General features: G+C 41.1%; 1 protein-coding gene across 4 annotated transcripts in view; it reads left to right on the top strand.

Annotated features, from left to right (window-relative positions):
* Positions 1 to 311: 311 nt before the first annotated feature.
* Positions 312 to 8,097, top strand: part of LOC311052040 (cyclin-dependent kinase-like 5) — a 102,885-nt gene continuing 95,099 nt past the window's right edge. For all 4 annotated transcript variants that reach the window (XM_084066825.1, XM_084066824.1, XM_084066823.1 and 1 more), the window contains exon 1: positions 312 to 535. The gene's annotated coding sequence lies outside the window, so the exon portion shown is untranslated. The remainder of the gene's footprint in view (positions 536 to 8,097) is intronic.

Below are 8,097 nucleotides of genomic sequence, written 5' to 3'. Positions count from 1 at the left end.
TTGAAAAATATATATTTAAAAAAAGTTCACTCTATCACCAGTACTGATGCGAAACACCCTCCGAAAATAGCCGATCTACATGCAAAAACCGTCTGTTTTCGGCTGCGCTACACCGCCGTACGGCGAAACAAAGCACCGGTGCGTCCTTCTCTCTCTCTCTCTCTCTCTCTCTCTCTTCAGCCTTTCTCATTGGCTCAAATAAAGAAAGAAGGCGGGTCTGGCAGTGCAGCAGGCGTTTTGTCATTGGTCCGTCGCGGCTGTCGCTCAGGAACTGTTGCTTGGCGTTGAGCGTTGCGGCGGCTTGTCAACTATAGAGCCACACTGTATCCACTTACAGTGTGTATGTGTGAGTGTGTGAGTGTGTCTCTGTGTGTGTGTGTGCGCGCGCGTGTGTATGTGTGTGTGTGTATGTGCTACAGTGTATCCACTGCTATGCTGCTACAGTGTATCCACTGTTACTGCAATGTGCACAGCGCTGCTGCACAGGGTGGGTGGATGTAGGAGTCCAGGCTCAACATGCCTAGAACAACACACAGTGAGTTTACCTTTCTAGTCGCTTCTTATATTCTCATATTTATGCATGTTTTTCTGCGTCATATGTTCGTTATAGTGGCTGTTGTTGTGGGTTTGTTTTCCTTAAACATGTTCTGTTTTTTTGTTGTTTGACGCCCCTTTCTCTGGACCAGTCAGAGAGGCAGCTCCACCAAAAAGCTGTTTTATGTTTATTCTGTCTTACTGTCTCTGTGTGTGTCTGTCTGTCTGCTTGCCTGTCTGTCTGTCTGTCTGTCTGTCTGTCTGCCTGCCTGCCTGCCTGTCACACACACAAGTATAGTTTAATGACCTGTGAAGCTTGTCTGTCTGATTGTTTATGTTTAATGTTGGGTGGATGGATGGATGGATTTATTATTATTATTGGCGACTTGTTGGAGTTTATTGTTTTCACCCCATTCTCTCTGATCATGTAACTGACATGATGAACGTGCGTGTTGTTGTTGTTGTTTTCTTTTTTCTTTCTGTGTGAGCTTAAGTGGACTATTGTTATAGGAGAAGACAGTCCTGTATCACACACACACACACACACACACACACACACACACACACACACACACACACACACACACACACACACACACACACACACACACACACACACACACACACACACACACACTACAGTACCTGTTAACAGTGACAGCTGTTTATGTTGTTGTTGTTGTTTTGTTTAGGTTTTTTTCTCTCTTGGGTGGGTGTGTGTGTGTGTGTGTGTGTGTGTGTGTGTGTGTGTGTGTGTGTGTGTGTGTGTGTGTGTGTGTGTGTGTGTGTGTGTGTGCGTGCGTGCGTGCGTGCGTGCGTGCGTGCGTGCGTGCGTGCGTGCGTGTGTGTGTGCGTGCGTGTGTGTGTGGGGGGGTCACTGTCACCATTACAAATTTAAGTTGATGATTAATTGACACTCAAAATAATTGCGATCAATGATTTTATTGTGTGTTTGGCATTGAACATTGGAGCGCATGAATACAAATTACATTTCTGTTTTTAGGCTTCGTAATCAAAAATTGCACAGGGCAGATATGTCAAATAACTTAAATATACAAAGAAATTATTGACATATTTAATAATTTTATACATGTAAAATAGCAGAAATAGCTGATCTACAAGCTTACAACGCGTCATGAAGTGGTGCGTTGTAAGCTTGTAGATCAGCTATTTCTGCTTTTTTAATATTTGAAAATGTGTGAACATTTTTCAACATGGAGACGATTTATGCAAAAATAATTGCGATTTATCCCAAATAATTGCGATTTATCCCAAATAATTGCGATGAGACGTTTATGTAATAATTGTGACAAGCCTAAATGTAAGCTCTGGAAAATGGTCTTAACGGTTAACCACTTTAAGGCCTGAGGTACTCCGGAACCTCTTTTCTGTTTTCTGTTATTGTGGGGAAAGCTTTAGCTGAAAATAGCAGATCGACAAGTTGTGAACTTGTCGATCTGCTATTTTCCTGCGAAAGTCTTCCCTACAATAAGGATGCTGGGGTTTAAGTGGTTAAATAATATATAGTATACATGATTTGAACATGGCACGGTACATCATTATGAGACCTAAATATACCCTATCCACAGGTTTGTACCAATCGTAGAACTATTAGGCATTAAAGGGATAGTTCACCCCCAAAATTGCTTTTTTTTTATCGATTAGTCGCCCCATGGAGACTTGAATTCATGGATATTTTTATGTTTTTGTCGCATTTCTAAGCCAATAATTTGATGACCGGCAGCGGTTCCGGTAGGAGACACAAAGAGTCTCCTTTGTATCTCCTACCGGAACCGCTGCCTACCGGTCCGCTGGTCATCAAATTATTAGCTTAGGAATGCGACAAAAACATAAAAATATGCATGAATTCAAGGGGGTGACTAATGTAATCGATAGAAAAAATGTATTTTTTTGGGTGAACTATCCCTTTTAATGTCATTTAAGAAATATATATTATATGCATTTGCCCCCCATTTATACAATAACATATAAAATAGATATAGATAACAATAACATAAAAAAAAGCTGCCCAAAGTTCTCAGGCGCCCACTATTCCAGGTACTATCCCCAGCTTACCATTTATTTAGCTGTTTCATACCGTATTCATTTATTGTTTTTTTTGTCAGTTTTGGTTGTTGACTTCATAATGTAATCAGAGAAGAAGTCAGTTTGAAGATGTAGTTTTTTTGTCCAGGTTTTTGGTGATTACACACCCTGGTGTCAGGCTGTAATTAGGCCCAGGTCTGCTGCTGCCTGAGTGTTTCTGAAGGATGCCGTGTTTTCAAAACATGGAATCCGTGGATTCAGTCCATTACCACGCATGAGTCATTCTGTTGATAGGGACACACACATACACACACAACATACAGTACATTATGTTGATAGGGACACACACACACACACACACACACACACACACACACACACACACACACACACACACACACACACACACACACACACACACACACACACACACATACACACACACAACATACATTATGTTGATAGGGACACACACATACACAGCATACATTCGGTTCAGTGGTGGAAAGTAACTAAGTACGTTTACTTAAGTACTGTACTTAAGTACACTTTTGAGGTATTTGTACTTTACTTGAGTATTTCCAATTTACCATACTTCTACTCCACTACATCTCGGATCCAAATATTGTACTTTTACTCCACTACATTTATTTGAAAACCTTTAGTTACTAGTTACTTTGTAGATTTGGATTATTATTACAAAACATACATTAACCACGTCAGCTCTGTATACATTTCAGCCATTTGAAAATAGACGATCTACAAGCTCACAATGCGTCACGATGCGACGCATTAAGAGCTTGTAGATCTGCTATTTTCGAAAGATATTTATACATTTGAAAACTTGAAATGGGACATAATGCATAATGAGTACTTTTACTTTTGGTACATTAAGTACATTTTGATGCCAATGCTTTTGTACTTTTACTCAAGTACATTTTTAGTATTTCTACATTGCAGTATTGATACTTTTACATAAGTAAACAATTGAGTACTTTTTCCACCCCTTGCACACAACATACATTCTGTTGATAGACACACACACACACACACACACACACACACACACACACACACACACACACACACACACACACACACACACACACACACACACACACACACACACACACACACACACACACACACACACACACACACACACAGCATGCAGCAGGATCCACTGAGATCTCTGATAATCCCTGCTCACATCATCAGGTCCAGAGAGAGTTCTACCATCTCTAACATCTGGTCCTGGTAGAACAGCCCAGATGTTACTGCATGCATGTAGAGACCAGTGCTTCTCAGACATTATTCATATGTAGGACGAAGGACCCCCAAATTAATGGATTTGGCCGCGGACCCCCATATGAAAATATTTTTAGCCGGGGACCCACATACAAGATTTGTGTTTTTAAAAAGAATATCCTATCCTATATTAACCCATTGAGACCTGAAGCCGATTCTACATGTCTCCTAAATCTCAACAGTTTTCTGAAAAACGTATGTTTCTATATCAGTGGTGCTCAATCTTTTTCATGTCAAGGACCCCCAAAATGATATGTATTTGGCCGCCGACCCCATCAAAATATTTTGTTCCAGGGACCCCCAGAAGCAACGATTTGAGTTAAAAATGTTTGCTTTAAAAATATATATATGTAAAGATTTGCACACATTTTCACGATTTTTCAAAAATAGCAGATCTACAAGCTCGTAGCGCGGCACTCGGTGCCGCGCTATGAGCTTGTAGATCTGCTATTTTTGAATAGCCCAAAGTGTAAAATAATGCTTTTTAGCTCAAATCTAAAAATGACACAGTTCCAGGTCTTAATGGGTTAACCCATTAAGACTGGGAACGCATCTGTGTCATTTTAGATTTCTTTGGCTATTCAAAAATAGCAGATCCCTGTACGCTAAATGCTTCAAAATTGGTGGGTGGTCCCACAGACTTCCAATTTCATCAAAAATGAGCACTTCCTGAAGTGGATCTGTTCACTCGTGGTCGTAGACCCCTACCTCCCAAACACAAGGTCGCACACAGGTATGACAGTGGACCTGGGTGCCGCAAGTGCATCGCTGCTCGGCAGCACTGTTACAGCAGTGTTTAACACTTCAAATAGGCAAACTTTGGTGACCATTGGCATCTTATCAGTGCAACATAGGACTAGGTTTGAAGGCCGGCCTGAAAATAGATTTAAGAAAAAATAGCTACGCTAAAATAACAACGCTTCACATCATGACGCGTTGTGAGCTTGTAGATCAGCCTTTTTCAAATGGCTGATGTATACAGGGTTAAAAGTGGCTAAACTGATTTTTATGCTATATTGAGTAACACATTACGTTTTGCTGCATGGGACCCTCTCAAGGACCCCACTTTGAGAACCAGTGATGTAGACTGGTAAAATACTACTGGGCTATGTTTGCAACACCATCGTACGACAAAGTATAAAATAAGCCTTAACCACTTGAAACTTAGCGTCCCTATTTTTGTCACCCTTCTTGTCACCTTTTTTCGACAGATGCTAGTTTACTGTGCAGATATATATCTTGGTCACTCGTGCTCACGTTTTTTTTGTTACTAAGATTAGTTATTTCTCGACCACAAATGTTAAGAATGTGATTTAGATTATAGCATGTTGGAACAGATGCTAGAGTAGCTTCATTGTTTACCTGGTATCCTAGTGTCTTTGAGGCACTACACCAGGGGTGATGCAACTTTGATGATGGAGAGGGCCACTATATTTACACACTCACTCCAGAGGGACACATTCCATATACTGTCAGGCCACACAATGTCACACAAAAATAGCCGATCTACAAGCTCAAAACGCGTCGCAGAGCGACGCGTTTTGAGCTTGTAGATCGGCTATTTTTGCTATTTTTGAATTGAAATCCAGATCCAAAAAGCTTGAGCTTGTAGATCGGCTATTTTTGCTATTTTTGAATTGAAATCCAGATCCAAAAAATGAAATCCAAAATTTGTATTTAATTTCAAATGCATTTAGTTATACATTATGTAAACTTTATGAACCTAAATACAAATGCATTGGACATAAAAAACGACAATAGAATTTTAATACTAGTTATTAAGCTACTAATATAGACTGAAGTAATTAAAGCGGGTCTTGTTTGCCATTGTAACAGCTGAAATCAATAATATATTAGTATTCCGATATTAACCTGCTGGCCGCATTAAGTGAAGGTGGGGGCCGCATGTGGCCCCCCCAGGCTGCCAGTTGCCCATGTATGCACTACACTGTTCTCTCTGCACTCTTTATGTGACTATTTACCTTGATTGTTGACTAGAGTTCATGCTTCCTCTGCTTATTCAGATCTCGCACTTGTAAGTAAGTAAGTGAGCCTGCCTAGGGAGCCAGAGGCCCTGGTTGCCCCAGGTTCGCTTCCAGGCCAGGCCAGCATATGTGTCGATGAAATGAAATTTGTCCCTGAGCAAGACTCTTAACCCCTAATTGCTCACAGGTTCTCATTGGAAACAAGACCACAAGGACTTTCATGAACGACCTGTTAAAAGGAATTATCCTTATCCTTAGTCGCTCTGGATAAGAGCATCTGATAAATGCCTCAAATGTGAATTGTAATTGTCCTGTGGTGGACATTTAGCAAGTGATTTGGTGGTGTAGGTGGTGTAGAGCGATGGTTCCCAGACTGGGGGTCGGGATCCCCAGGGCGGGGGGGTGGGGGGTCACCAAATGAATTTGGTGGGTCCACAGATGATGAACTTAATGTGCAACATTGTTTTCTCACTCCACAGTAAACAGGGTAAGTGATTTTCTTTGGTTAAAATAAGTGTTAAATAGCTCTATATTCTGATAGTACTCATTGCTATAGAGTGTTTGTTAAGTAAAAGGAGTCTCCATGTCTCTCCACCTCTTTATAAAACAGAAAATGCATTTTCGTTTCAGTTTCATTTCCAATTGTATCCAATCAGGATGGAGAACTCAATCAGGATACAGATTAAACAAGTGAAATTGGAAGTGATGACACTAAGAAATGAGCAGGCAAAATTGGAACTGGAACACTATAAAAATGAAGCTTAAAAATGGGTACTTTCTCCTGATTGGCTGAGATTTTGACACCTACCGGAATATGTATTTCCTGTTTATTAAAGAGCTGGAGAGACATGGAGACTCCTGTTACTGAACAAACATAGCAATGATTACTATCAGAATATAGTGCTTTAACCTTTTAACATAATACTTTAGGTTTTAACCCAAAAATATCACTTATCCTACCTTTAAGGACTTTTAAGACCTTAAATAAACTAATAATGAGACCATATGTCAACAACCAACAAACTATACTATGACAAATTGTCAAACATTGGCCAAATATTACCTAAGAAATATTTTCACAATATGTATCTGTGGAACCTACTAAATGGAATGCCTCAACTCCTACTGCAATTCCAAGTGCTTGTCAGGGTGTGGGGTCCCCAGTTCAAACATGATTATTTTGGGGGGTCACGGCCTGACAAATGTGGGAACCCTTAAGCCCCCTTTCGATTGCAGCTTAAGCACCACACCACACCACACCACACTACACCACACCACACCGCATCAAAATATCTACTGTTTCCATTACACAAAAGTACCCCTGCTCAAATCCACAGGTATGAGTAGCAGACTCCGGTCATTCACACTCATTTGTAATGTAAATTTTTGCCTAACAATGGAATGTAGGTGAGTGGCCAACTGTCCTGTATACAAATGCAAATCACCTGTGCACGTGGCCCAGCTTGGCCTAGCTCAGACCTACCCAGGACTGGGTACTTTTTAGGCACCAGTTTAGTACCACTTACACACCACTCTACCCACTTCATTGTAGTGGAAACCGAAGCACAAGTGGTCGGTGTGGTGTGGTGTGGGGTGAGGCCATGCATATGGAAAGCCGCCTTTATTGGTGTGTAGAGGGATAAAAGGAGCGGACAACTAAAGTGTACATATAGGGTTTAAGTGCTTAAAACAATCAATTAAAAAGATTGCAGACATGGTCGGTCGATGCCGTTGCCCGTGTTGTCGTACTGAACTCATCCAGTTTCATCCCAGAACAATACTATCAGTTTCTCCGTCTGGCATCTGAAACCTAATCCACGGTATCTAAGATGAGAGATTAGAAGGATTAAAAGGAAGGAGCTGTGGTGAGAGTCAGCACACAGACGACCGTGTGCTGACCCCATCGTGTTGAGAGCAGCAGAGACACCGCTCCTCTGATACAAGAAGACTTAAAGATATTCTGAATCACACACACAGCAGCACTGTGTTCTCCCATAGCCTGTGTTGTGGTTTTTGATATCTTCCGGACCGGTTAGGATTTCGTCTACTCCACACACACACAGCAGCATTGAGGCTGCTCTGGCTAAGGTCTTCAGTGACATCCACGTAAACACAGACACTGGCAGAATTCCAGTCTTATTATTACCAGTAGATCTGAGTGCTGCATTTGATACGGTCGACTGATATCTGATATTTGATATTTGAATCACACACAGCTCTATTC

The sequence above is a fragment of the Gymnoscopelus microlampas genome (genome assembly GCF_963454915.1).
Source record: "Gymnoscopelus microlampas genome assembly, chromosome: 9".
NCBI classification, from domain to species: domain Eukaryota; kingdom Metazoa; phylum Chordata; class Actinopteri; order Myctophiformes; family Myctophidae; genus Gymnoscopelus; species Gymnoscopelus microlampas.
Note: the sequence above shows the minus strand (reverse complement) of the source record. Positions and strands in the feature narration are given on the sequence as shown.